At 42.2% G+C, this 13,547-nt stretch overlaps 1 protein-coding gene across 3 annotated transcripts in view; it reads left to right on the plus strand.

Annotated features, from left to right (window-relative positions):
• The window catches only part of trappc9 (trafficking protein particle complex subunit 9), a 448,582-nt gene that overhangs the window by 17,898 nt on the left and 417,137 nt on the right, over positions 1-13,547 (plus strand). The gene's annotated exons all lie outside the window — the stretch shown is intronic.

Consider the following 13,547-nt stretch of genomic DNA (forward strand, 5'->3'; position numbering starts at 1 on the left):
ATTCTGAATAAAATATGGAATTTTGAAACTTCCACATCATTGCATTCCGTTTTTATTTACAATTTGTACTTTGTCCCAACTTTTTTGGAATCGGGGTGGTATAAGATGTGAGGGTTTTTTTTTTTTTTTTAAATTTCATTTTAATGCCATTTGAATTCCTGAAGCTTGTCTGTGAGCCGGAAATGATCGGTAAAGTTGAACCAGAGTGATGTTTTTGTCACCATCCTGTTCCTGATGGATTCATATTAAAAACGTGTGTGCACTGCTTTTCTAACCACATGAATCTGACTGATGCTCAGGCTGCTTCTCCTCGCGTCTGTCTGTCTGTCTTTATCTGTCGTCTTCAGCCTTTTCACAAACCTGTGATGGTCGGGATTTTGGAATAGAGTTAAAGGTCCTGTCTGAGGGGTGTGGTGTTTAAATAGATTTTGATAAAGTAACGTCTGTCTGTATTTTAACTGAAAAATGTCGCAAGTGTTGTATTTTCATCCATGAGCTGCTTTTGTATCGGCTGTATGCACGGCTCATTCTGCATTCTCATTGGCTGAGGACAGGAATCACAGGTTCGAATCCAGATGATCACACAGCCATCTGGGACCACTAGTCGAAAGAGCTGAACTGGGCGATGGGGGTAGGGGGCATACCTTTTTTCTCTCTCCCCTGCTCGAGTATGTGGAAGAGGGTGGATAGCTCTGGAGTTGTTTCCAGCCCAAGAAAGGGTGCGGGAAGTTAACGATGTGTTTTCGCTTCTGATGGGTGGCTACTTTTGCGTCCCACCAGTTTAACTTTGTGAGCCAGTAGAAATCAAGAGGGCGGAGCTGTCGCTTCTTTGGTCTGTTCAAGCGCAGGGGCATGACGTTTATTTATATTGATGATTTTTAAATTGTCAAGTTTTTTGTATATGGGAATCCTATTAAGTCAGTTAAAAACGTGTCTTCCCTATCAATTTATGAAGTTTTATTCCACGCTTTCGGACCTACGGTCCCTGAGGGACCGAACGGATCATGTGTTTTTAGAAAGGTCAACAAACTAGTTTTATTATTAACTAACTAGTTTTGTTGACATTGAACCATTCTGTCCTTTATGATGGACTGTCGGTCCGAAAGCATGGAATAAAACTTCGTAGATTTATGTGGAAGACACGTTTTTATTGATTTTTTTTTTTTAAATATGCAAGTTTGACAGAGTAAATCTTGAAAGCAAAATATTAGGCATGATACGATTAGATTTTCCGATGATAATTTTGAGATTTTATTCCCCCCCACCCCCAATTATTATTTTTTGGATCAACTTAACAAAAAAAAAAAAAAAATTAAGTTTAAAAAAACAAAACCCTTTTGTTTCATTTTCTTTGTAACCAATAATATTTTTTGCCCACACTTGTAAAGGTTGGAGGAAAATATACTGTCCGATGGAAAAAATATTCCTTTTATTAAAAGTGATTAAAACTTTTTTCATAAAACTCATAGGCGGTTTCTTAAAGTTTATGAAGATTTGTACTTCCTCTATTTGCTTCTCTTCGTTTTTTTTTTTCTTGACTAAATTCTAACAGAAAACGAGAGCGCCCGAAAGGGAAAACCGAGCTGCGCTGAGCCGAGCTGCCATTTTGAATCCTCATTCACGGCTGTAAGGCAAATGGCTTCCTCCTCGGTATACAAGTGCACTTCCATGGCAGGAAAAAAACTACATTTTGCCGCCTATGTAGTCCCCTATTTATACAAATAGGAGTCATTCAGTATTCAGCCATGTTTTTGCTCGGCGTTGGCAACAGTTAGAGGTTTTTAGCTTTCTCCTGAAATGTTTTCTTTCATTTCTTCTTCCTCAGGGTAGTAAAACTCGCTTTCACTGTGAACACTGTCGTTATCACTATCCATGCTGTAAAATTAATGCTGTTATGCTGAGAAATGCTGGCAAAAATTCATAAGGGTTTTGATAATCTTATAAATAAATGTTATCAAAAAGATAAATGTTAACAAACGGTCGCAATTTTTGTCGTGAACGAGAGAGTCGCCAGAGGTCCGTACTGTAGGATACAGACTCGCTCGCCAGCCAATCAGAGCGCAGGATTTGATGGAAACCGGACCGTGAAAAAAAAAAAAAATCCTATGAAATAAAAATCCCTTTTTTTAAAAAAATGATTAAAACTTTTCATGAAACTAATAGGCGTTTTCTTAGTTTATGAAGATTTGTACTTCCTTCATTTGCTTCTCTTCTCTATCTTTCAGCAGTCTGTAAAATGGGCTCTGGTTTCTTGTTAAATCTACTTGTCCAGCAGCTGTTTCCCGTTTTAGATTTTTTGCGCTGCATTAGAACTGTTACTTCCACCTATGGTGAAGTCATGTGCGTTTCTGCTATCGTGTACTTATTGCAAGCTCTGCTGTCTAAACAACAGTTACAGAGAGGGGATAATAAATTCTTCTGCATTCCAAAAAATTCTCCGTGCCCTTACGTATATGAATATGCAAAAGACAAGTCTTTTTTTTTTTTTTTTTAATTACTGTAGACATAATTCGAAGCATCGTGAAATCATTACAGGAGTTAAAATGGAAATGTTTTTAGTTTTTTTTCTGCCAGCTGGAATGCTGTTTTCTCATTAGCAGTGTCGCTCAGTTTCGGGGTTTGTTTCTGTTTGCTTGTGTTGTCAAGATGGCGTCTTACCATGTTAGGCGGGGCTCCTCGGCAGGTTTTCCCCCAACGAGAGCGTTCCTTTTTGGAGTCGGAAGAATTTTCACTCGATGAAATCTGTGATCGTTTCTGAATGAGTAACAGTGGAAGATGTGTATATAATCTCATTTTCCTTTTGGCTGGTTTTGAGAGAAAACAAAAGGATGAAAATACTCCACTTGCGACTGTTGGTGTTAAAATAGCAGCACCCTAACAAAGTGTGTTTTAATGCTTTCACATCTTCTATTAATGTTCTAACATGGTGAACGTTTATAACGACAGTCTGGTCTGGTACGTTTCGGCACTTGTTTTAATTGCGTAAACAGTAAAAAGTTATTTGAAGATTTTTGCACACTATCCTCGCCATACAGTTTGAAGATTTTAAAGCAGTAGGTTTGATCTGGCGAGACATGTTTAGCGTCTAACCCACTGGAGCTATGAGGCTCATGCGTACTGAGCAAGAAGTCCACCTCAGCCTCATTCTGGACGTTGATCTCATTTATAACGTCTGAATCCTGATAAATTTGGAGGATAAACATGTTATAAATCTGTCCGAACGCTGCTGAAGTTGTGTATCACAGTGCTGAAAGGCTGAGTGCAGAACGAACCCAACCAGGCTGTCTGTTTCTATCCATGTCTCTCTTTGTGTGTGTGTTCAGGAGCTCAGGAGGTTCTCATTGACCCAGGTACAGTACACTTTTGCTGCATGCTGAAGCCCTAAAACTCCCCCGTGTCCCGTTGCCTGAGCCTGTCCTCGTCCTCTCCACTTCCTTTTGCATGAAAAGTTGTGTGTGTGTGTGTGTGTGTGTGTGTATACTTGTACAGTGGATATAAAAAGTCTACACCCCCCGTTAAAATTGTTTTTCTGATGTGTAAAAACAAAAATGAGACCACGCTAAATAATTTCAGAACTTTCCCCACATTTAATGTGACCTATAACCTGTACAGTTCAACTGAAAAAGAAGTCTGTTGGGGGGGGAACGTACAGTAAGCTGGTTGCCTAAGGGCCTCTGCATGCTCTTGCGACAAGGCTTTCGCAGATAGCTTTTCGCAGACAGTTGTAATTTATCGTTGAGCGGGGAGTAATAGGCGTGCGCGACGTTATTCACCGCCACAACGCAAGGGGGCGCGAAGTCGCGAAATCGCTAGGAGTAGTTGGTGGGTGTGGTTAGTGAAGTGTTTATCCTCCGGTTACTTATAATGACTAGAACTGGAGTCGTATAGATGTCCGTACTTCCTCGATCAACCGTTCTTCGTGCTGCTCCATCTTCGCTCGTGTTTTTAAAAATGGCGGTCGTGAAAACAAACCGGGAAAGTAGGGAAGCGGAAGTGCGTGTACAGCGGATGTAGAGTGGACCAATCAGAGCCCTTTTGTCTGCGACGCTGTCTGCGAGGCTTCTGCGGTGGTCACAATTTTTGGGAGGTGCGCGCAGAGCGTCTGCAAAGGTGGGGGGGCTACGCAGACGCTATCTGCGAGGACTGGGTTGTCAGCATAAATTGGCCTCAAGTGTGCACACCCTTAAACTAGTACTTTGTTGAAGCAGCTTTTACTTTAATGACAGCGTTCAGTCTTTTTGGGTCGGAGTCTATCAGCCTGCCACGTCTAGACTTAGTAATATTTGCTCACTCTTCCTTGCAAAAGCGCTTCAAATCTGTCAGATTGTGAGGGCGTGTCTTGCGCACAGCCCTGTTCAGGTCACCCCACAGATTTGGAATCGGATTTAGGTCTGGGCCAAAACTTTTTTGGGGTCATTGTCGTGCTGAAAGATGAAATTCCTCTTCAGCTTCATCTTTCTAGCAGACACCTGAAGGTTTTAGGCCAAAATTGACTGGTATTTACTGGTAGAACTGTTGATAATTCCCTCCGCCTTGACTAAAGCCCCTGTTCTAGCTGAAGAAAAACAACCCCAAATCATGATGCTGCCACCACCATGCTTCACCGTGGGTATGGTGTTCTTTTGGTGATGCGCAGTGTTTTTGCGCCAAACATACTTTTTGGAATTGTGGCCAAAAAGTTCAACCTTGGTTTCATCAGACCAGAACACATTTGCAAAATTTAGCCGGGCCTGGATGTTTTTCTTTGACCCGACCTCATAGTCCAGACATATGGAGAATACCAGAGATTGTTGTCACATGTAGTACACAACCAGTACTTGCCAGAAACTCCTGCAGCTCCTTCAGTGTTGCTGTAGGCCTCTCGGCAGCCTCCCTGACCAGTTTCCGTCTTGTCTTACCATCAATTTTGGAGGGACGTCCAGTTCTCGGCAATGTCCCTGTCGTCCCATATTTTCTCCACTTCTTGATGCCGGTCTTCACTGTGCTCCATGGTATAAATAATACATTTTATTTAAGGCGCCTTTCAGGACACTCAAGGTCGCCTCACGATACACATAAACAACAATAAAAGGAGCAAAAAAGACAACAGTATAAATGCAGTCAAATCAGAAAGCAGCAGCAGCGGATGACAAGTCATAGTGAGTTTGAAAAGGTGGGTTTTTCAACGGGTTTTGAAGATTGATAGAGTTCATGTTCCTGATGTCAGGTGGGAGGGAGTTCCAGAGGCGAGGGGCAGAGCGGCTGAAGGCTCTGGACCCCGTGGTGGGCAGAGGGCACAGTGAGGGCTGATGGAGGAGGCTGACCTGAGTGTTGATGTGGAGAAGGTCTGAGAGGTATTGGGGGGGCGAGGTTGTGGATGGCCTTGAAAGTGTGGAGCAGGATTTTAAAGTCTCTGCAAAATTTGACAGGAAGCCAGTGGAGTTGTCGGAGAACAGGAGTGATGTGATTGACGGATGGAGTTCTGGAGACAATCAGAGCGGCTGAGTTCTGGACCAGCTGGAGCTTATGGACGGACTTGTGGGGGAGACCGAAGAGGAGGGAGTTACAGTAGTCTAGGCGGGAGATGGCAGCACTATTGGAAGTAAGGGACGGATGGAAGCGGTTAACATTGCGAAGATGGAAGTAGGCCGACCGGGTAACATCATTAATGTGGGTTTGGAATGGCAAAGAGCTGTCAAGGTATATCTAACGCCGTGGAAATGTTTTTTTTTTTTTTTTTTTTGATACATCAGAAAAAACGATCATTTTAACGGGGTGTGTAGAATTATTATTATTTTTAATATTCACTGTATATGATCTAAACCACCATATTTTCCAGACTATTTGCCACACACTGATAAACACAAGCACGTCAAATGGTCACACACTTGTAGACATGAAGCGTTGTCTATCCAGCAGCTAGCGAACACTACAGTATCCATAACGTTCAGAATTTCGATAGAGGTGTGACTCCGAGTCCAGAAAATACGGTGTGCATCTTGCTGAGTAAAATGTATTCAGTTTATTTTGTTTCTGCATTCATAATGCAAGTCTTTCACTTGATCATGTTTAATGGCTCATTGTTTTGTTTGTTTGAAATCTACAGTACGTTCTTGTAGACAGGATATTCCAGCTGTCGCTCTTCAACCGAAGCGGAGCCAAATGTTCGTCAGTTTCAATTCGTTTTAAATCCGATTTACAGAAATCAGGGTCGAAGCCTCTACCGAGTGAGCCGAAAGCGAAAAAAATCTCCGGGATCAAGTGTGACGCAGCTCAGCCTGCACCAGGGACGCTGCAAAAATGCCATGCGTGAAATTGTTCAGCCACAGAGCTGCCAAAAACAAATGGCTGAGGTGTAAAGAGGAAAGGCAAGAAAAGTCAGGAAGAAAATGGCGCCCTCGTGTCAAAGACTCTCGAGTCGGAACAAATGGCATGGAGGGTGTGGACGCAGGATACATGATGACGTCTGTGAAAGAACAAAAGCAGCGCAGTCAGCCAAAGATGGCGTTTCCGAAAACACTTCCTTCGTCAAAGCCCGAAAAGAGTCTTGTATTATCACACAATTTGAATAATGAAGGAAAAAAACCTTTGCAATATTTGCAAGGACACAAAATCCACCTGAATTCCCATGCACCTGTTCCTGATTAGAGCGCAATCACGGCGCAGACATGTATCAGGACTCTGAGTAACACACAGACTTTGCGAAAGCCGTGTGTTTTGGCCGTTTGTGTTTTTGGACGAATAAAACCGTTTTAACTCGTTTTATATGAAACCGTCATGAAGAATATTTTCTGTAAAAGATGCACGTTCGTGAATAATCCCACGTTGTTTTAAAAAAATAAGCGGTGGATTTAAAAACCCATCTATCTTATGGAAATTAAGCTACAAATTTCGTTGTCTGGCGGTCAAGCGTTTGCGATACGTTGCCTTGCACTTAGGATTGGGTTTCCTGTGGTGGTACACGGGTGTTTTTGTATGTGCGGTCGCAAAAGCCATCAAAAATGGGGTCGATGCGTTACCATATTCTCTTCAGTATGAGGATTTATGATGTGGGAAATGTATTTATTTGGAGAATATTCCATGGCGGCAACTTGAAATAGAAATACAACCCCGATTCCAAAAAAAGTTGGGACAAAGTACAAATTGTAAATAAAAATGGAATGCAATGATGTGGAAGTTTCAAAGTTCCATATTTTATTCAGAATAGAACATAGATGACATATCACATGTTTTAAATTGAGAAAATGTATCATTTAAAGAGAAAAATTAGGTGATTTTTAAATTTCATGACAACACACCTCAAAGTTGGGACAAGGCCATGTTTCCCACTGTGAGACATCCCCTTTTCTCTTTACAACAGTCTGTAAACGTCTGGGGACTGAGGAGACAAGTTGCTCAAGTTTAGGGATGGGAATGTTAACCCATTCTTGTCTAATGTAGGATTCTAGTTGCTCAACTGTCTTAGGTCTTTTTTGTCGTATCTTCCGTTTTATGATGCGCCAAATGTTTTCTATGGGTGAAAGATCTGGACTGCAGGCTGGCCAGTTCAGTACCCGGACCCTTCTTCTACGCAGCCATGATGCTGTAATTGATGCAGTGTGTGGTTTGGCATTGTCATGTTGGAAAACGCAAGGTCTTCCCTGAAAGAGACGTCATCTGGATGAGCGCATATGTTGCTCTAGAACCTGGATATACCTTTCAGCATTGATGGTGTCTTTCCAGATGTGTAAGCTGCCCATGCCACACGCACTAATGCAACCCCATACCATCAGAGATGCAGGCTTCTGAACTGAGCGCTGATGATAACTTGGGTCGTCCTTCTCCTCTTTAGTCCGAATGACACGGCATCCCTGATTTCCATAAAGAACTTCAAATTTTGATTCGTCTGACCACAGAACAGTTTTCCACTTTGCCACAGTCCATTTTAAATGAGCCTTGGCCCAGAGAAGACGTCTGCGCTTCTGGATCATGTTTAGATACGGCTTCTTCTTTGAACTATAGAGTTTTAGCTGGCAACGGCGGATGGCACGGTGAATTGTGTTCACAGATAATGTTCTCTGGAAATATTCCTGAGCCCATTTTGTGATTTCCAATACAGAAGCATGCCTGTATGTGATGCAGTGCCGTCTAAGGGCCCGAAGATCACGGGCACCCAGTATGGTTTTCCGGCCTTGACCCTTACGCACAGAGATTCTTCCAGATTCTCTGAATCTTTTGATGATATTATGCACTGTAGATGATGTGTTCAAACTCTTTGCAATTTTACACTCTCGAACTCCTTTCTGATATTGCTCCACTATTTTGTCGGCACAGAATTAGGGGGATTGGTGATCCTCTTCCCATCTTTACTTCTGAGAGCCGCTGCCACTCCAAGATGCTCTTTTTATACCCAGTCATGTTAATGACCTATTGCCAATTGACCTAATGAGTTGCAATTTGGTCCTCCAGCTGTTCCTTTTTTGTACCTTTAACTTTTCCAGCCTCTTATTGCCCCTGTCCCAACTTTTTTGAGATGTGTTGCTGTCATGAAATTTCAAATGAGCCAATATTTGGCATGAAATTTCAAAATGTCTCACTTTCGACATTTGATATGTTGTCTGTTCTATTGTGAATACAATATCAGTTTTTGAGATTTGTAAATTATTGCATTCTGTTTTTATTTACAATTTGTACTTTGTCCCAACTTTTTTGGAATCGGGGTTGTATAGTATTGTGTGGTGGTGGTGGTGGGTTTTTTATTTATTTTTTAATTTTTAAATATATTTCCCCCGGTTGTATTAGTTACCTTGAGAAAACGTTACACACTGAAAAGCAAAACAGTCACTGCTCGTCTTTTAGATCGCTCTTTAGTGACACTTGGCACAGAAAGGGTGTTTCCTGTTGCATTGGATTTCACTTGATGCTACACCCGAATGTATTCGCACCCCAGTCGGAGCACTAAGGCGCGAAGGCATGTGCATATTCGTATGTACGTATTCGGGGGCGTGTCTGGACATGAACGCAGGGAAAAAGATCCTTTCAAGTTTATCGGCTCCCCCCCCCCCCATTCCGACTACACTGAGCCCTGAATCATTATTAAAATGTGACATGCTTTATAAAAATCCCTTCAAAAGGACTCACGGCTGGAACATGAGCGATGGCTTCGTGCTGTAGTCATGTTACGGTTTCTATAGTAACGGCTCCTACAGAGGGACTTGTACGACTGTTTACTGAAGCTATAACATGAGTGAGAACAGGAACGAGCTTGTCCTCTTGGGGGTCTGACGTCATATTGAAGTCGAAGCCGTTAAAACGTGCGTTTTGGATGTTAATAAACTAAATATTGCAATCTTGGGCGTTTGAGGAATAGCACACTCCAGACGGTGCAGTTTGGGTGGTTGGTGGCACTCCGCTGCGTGACCTGTTACATCACACCACTCCTTTTTGGATTGTTTTCGTCTAACTGCACAGCCTGGAGTGAGTTCCTTATTTATCAAAATTTAAATTCTTTTCGTAAGCAGTATGAGCAATCATGTCAGGTGATTTTATTTTTTTTCTTTTGTATTGAATGACTCTCTGATTGCACAGCTGTTTGTTAAAACGCACACACGCGCGCAATCTGATCACACACCTCTCTAAGGCCCTGTCCACACGGCAACGGATTCAGGTGAATCTGATAAAATTGTTTATCGTTTTGGCCTGGCGTCCACACGGCACCGGCGTTCTGGGTGACCCACAAAGAAATCTTTTGAGAACGGGTTCCAGAGTGGAAAAATCTGGCAACGGTGCCGTTGCGAAGTCGTCTGGATGAGTAGAACAGATTTGTTTACGATGACGTCACAACTACATGACAAACCCGCCAGCGAAAATAGGGGGAAAAAAAAAAAGGAGCGATCTCGCCTCTTCAGATGTTGGTTTAAGTCCGACAATACATTCCTCAAAAAGGGCGTAGAAGAACAAAGTAATCCATCAACGTGTAGTGTTCAATTTATTCCGGACCATTAAAGAATTCTGGAGGATATCAGAATGTTGGCGTACCGGCTTCCATCTACCCCCATTCATTCCTCTTTCCGCGTCTCCATTCAAAAAATGAGCACGTGATTTAAAGGGACTATATCCATAGGACAGGAAGTGAGAAGGTGTGCGCGTGTGACAGTGACAGGGAAGAACCTAGGCTCATGCTCGCCCTGAATTTCTCTTAAAGTGAAGGCAGAAGAACGTTCAGCGCCTGGCCAGGCTTTCTATGTATTAATTTACATCGACGTTTTAATATGAAATATAAGTAAGTGTCTTAGACAATAGATACTATTTTATGCTACTGACTAATAATCAAAACTTTGTGGCTGATGCTACAGAAGAAGGGGTTTATGCGCATGCGTGTACTTCTATTGTTCTGGTGTCTCCGATGGGACCGTCTTACAGCGCATGTAGAGGTGTGGCGTGTGTATTGCATCGTTTTCAGCAAGCGTTGCGTTGCCATATGTACCTGATATTTTACTGATCCGTTGCCCATTCGGACACGATATTTAAAAAAAAAAAACTCGTTGTCGTGTGGATGTAGACCAACAGTGCTGCTCGTTTTCTTCAGTGTGCGCACACCAGCGTCTCTGCACCTATATCTCCGTGTTCCAGCTTGAGCACACGCACCGTGTTGGAGAAATGCTGTGCTGTGATTGTATCGTGTTAATGTCACTGTGATTTGATGTGATCGAAGCATGTCTGTGTTCATAGAGCATGTGCGGTGTATGAGAACACGTCCCATTGTTCCTCCTTTGGTTTCTCAGGTTTTTCACAGGTCTGATGTGTAAATTAGTCTCTCTTCTAATGTTTTTTTTTTTAATTATCTGTCTTTTTTCAAGCTACTACTTATCTCCTATCCCTTTCTTATTTGTCTATTTTTCATTCCACATTTCTTCCTTTTATTCTCTCTTTTCGGATGTTCTCGTTTCTTCTTGTCCCGTCCCATTTTTCCTCCTCCTCCCCCACCTCTGCTCTTATTCTCAGCTTTCTACTTTTCATCTTTCTCTCTTGTTGTCTGCTCATCTCTGTTCTTGTCTTCTCTTGTTGTGTTTTTTGTTATTCTCACCATTTTTTTTTCCTTTTAATTCTGTTTCTGGTTCTTCAAGACTCCTTTATTTTGTTTTCATATCTTTCTCATCTCTCGTTTATTACCTCTGCCAAGTTTGTTGAACGTTATATTTCTGCCTTTTGTTTTTGTTCCCAACGTAACTCAAAAAGTAGTGAACAGATTTGGATGAAACTTGGTGGAAAGGTGAGCCATGTGCCAAGGAACAATTAATTAAATTTTGACGCGAATCCGGATCTGTAATATATCGGATCCAGGACTTTATTTGTCTGTTTCCAGTGTAACTCAAGGTAGTGAACGGATTTGGATGAAACTTGGTGGAAAGGTGAGCCATGCGCCAAGGAACAATTAATTAAATTTTGACGCAAATCCAGATCTGTGACATATCGGATCCAGGACTTTATTTGTCTGTTCCCAACGTAACTCAAAAAGTAGTGAACGGATTTGGATGAAACTTGGAAAGGTGAGCCATGCGCCAAGGAACAATTAATTACATTTTGACGCGCATCCAGATCTGTAACATATCGGATCCAGGACTTTGTCTGTTCCCAAAGTAGCAAACGGATTTGGATGAAGTTTGGTGGACAGCTTTTAGTATTCTCCTCAGTTCAAGTGATGGGAGTTTGATGTTATGTGCCTTGGCCGAGGTACGAGCTCTACTCTAACAAGTGCCTTTCTAGTTCTCCTATTGTCTCCGTGTCTCTCTCTTCTCGTCTTGTCCCTTTTTTTTGTATCCCACATCTCAGAAATTCTCTCATCACCTGTACTTGTCTCCACTTTCCACTTTGTCTTTTCTACGTCTCCTGTTTTGTATTTGAGCTCTTTTTTTTAATCTTCATGTCTTTTGTCTTGTTAGGGCCCGAGCCCTATAGGGCGAAGGCCCTATTGTTCTTGTAAGAGTTCACTATTATTATTCTTCCGTCTTCTTCTTCTTCTTCTTCTTTATTTTTCTCCGCTGTTGGGCCATTTTCGGGGCGCTTGCCATGGGCGAAAACGCACCAAATTTGGCACCAGTTCCGAGAATTGCCACCGCTACTCAGAACCAAAAGCCCAAACTTGGCCGGGGCTCAGGGCCTCTATAGCGCCCCCTAAGTCGTTGTGATTTTGGCCTCCCGCATTAAGGTGCCTGGGTGCCGTGTAGTTTGTAGTAGTGGCATGCCATTTGGTACGCATATGTATCTCACTAAGCCGGACAAAAATGTAATGCCAATTCATTAGCCACGCCCAACAGGAAGTGAGGTAATTTCACTTTTGTGCGAAATGCATGGCCACGAATACGGCGCAACTCCTCCTAGACCGTTCATAGGAATGTCACCAAATTTGATACACATCATCTACAGACATGGCTGACAAAAGTTACTAAATACGTTTCACGTAGGATAAACCGTTCAGAAGTTATACGTCAATCAATTTTCGATGCAAAATTTTACATGCTTAAAAATTCATAACAAATCTTCTGATTGCTCAAAACTGCTCATACTTCACACGCAAATCACTCATTGGGCTTCTGACATGTTACCCAATTTCTGTGATATTTCACCACTGGGGGCGCTATTTTTGGGCAAAAATTCCAATCTTTCCTCAAATTTGGTCAAACTTCACGGCCACCCTCTTACTACCGCCCATGTCATGTATACCACATTTTGGCAATTTTCGTCCATGGGGGGCGCTGTTTTTGGCCGACGCAATTGCTCCAAAACGGGTTTTTGGTAAATAATTCCATAATGCTTTTCCTTCACACCACTACCTTGTGATAGTACGTTGCTGTTGTGGACCCTTATTTTTCCAACTCATAATCGCTCATGTACAGCATAGCGCCACCTACTGACATGGGAAAAACCAAAACATTTATTCTTCAAAAATCTATTTCTCATCTTCTATTTACTCAATTGTCATCAAACTTGATAGGCAAACTCTTCATAGCTCACCTGACATATACGCCAAATTTTGTGCACTTTTGCCACTGGGGGCGCTATTTTTGGGCAAAAAATCCAATCTTTCCTCAAATTTGGTCAAACTTCATGGCCACCCTCTTACTACCTCCCATGTCACGTCTACCACATTTTGGGAATTTTCGTCCATGGGGGGCGCTGTTTTTGGCCGACGCAATTGCTCCAAAACGGGTTTTTGGTTAATAATTCCATAATGCTTTTCCTTCATGCCACTACCTTGTGATAGTACGTTGCTGTTGTAGACACTTATTTTTCCAACTCATAATCACTCATGTACAGCATAGCGCCACCTACTGACATGGGAAAAACCTAAAAATTTATTCTTCAAAAATCTATATCTCATCTTCTATTTACTCAATTGTCATCAAACTTCATACGCAAACTCTTCATAGCTCACCTGACATATACGCCAAATTTTGTGCACTTTAGCCCCTGGGGGTGCTGGTTATGGCAAAAATGATATTGCAGCTTCTGATTTGTCAAACTTGGCAAGCAAACTCTTTACAAGACCCTTATTGGGGCGCTTGCCATGGTCGACAATGCACGAAATT

Source organism: Neoarius graeffei, chromosome 2 (assembly GCF_027579695.1).
Source record: "Neoarius graeffei isolate fNeoGra1 chromosome 2, fNeoGra1.pri, whole genome shotgun sequence".
Taxonomy (NCBI): domain Eukaryota; kingdom Metazoa; phylum Chordata; class Actinopteri; order Siluriformes; family Ariidae; genus Neoarius; species Neoarius graeffei.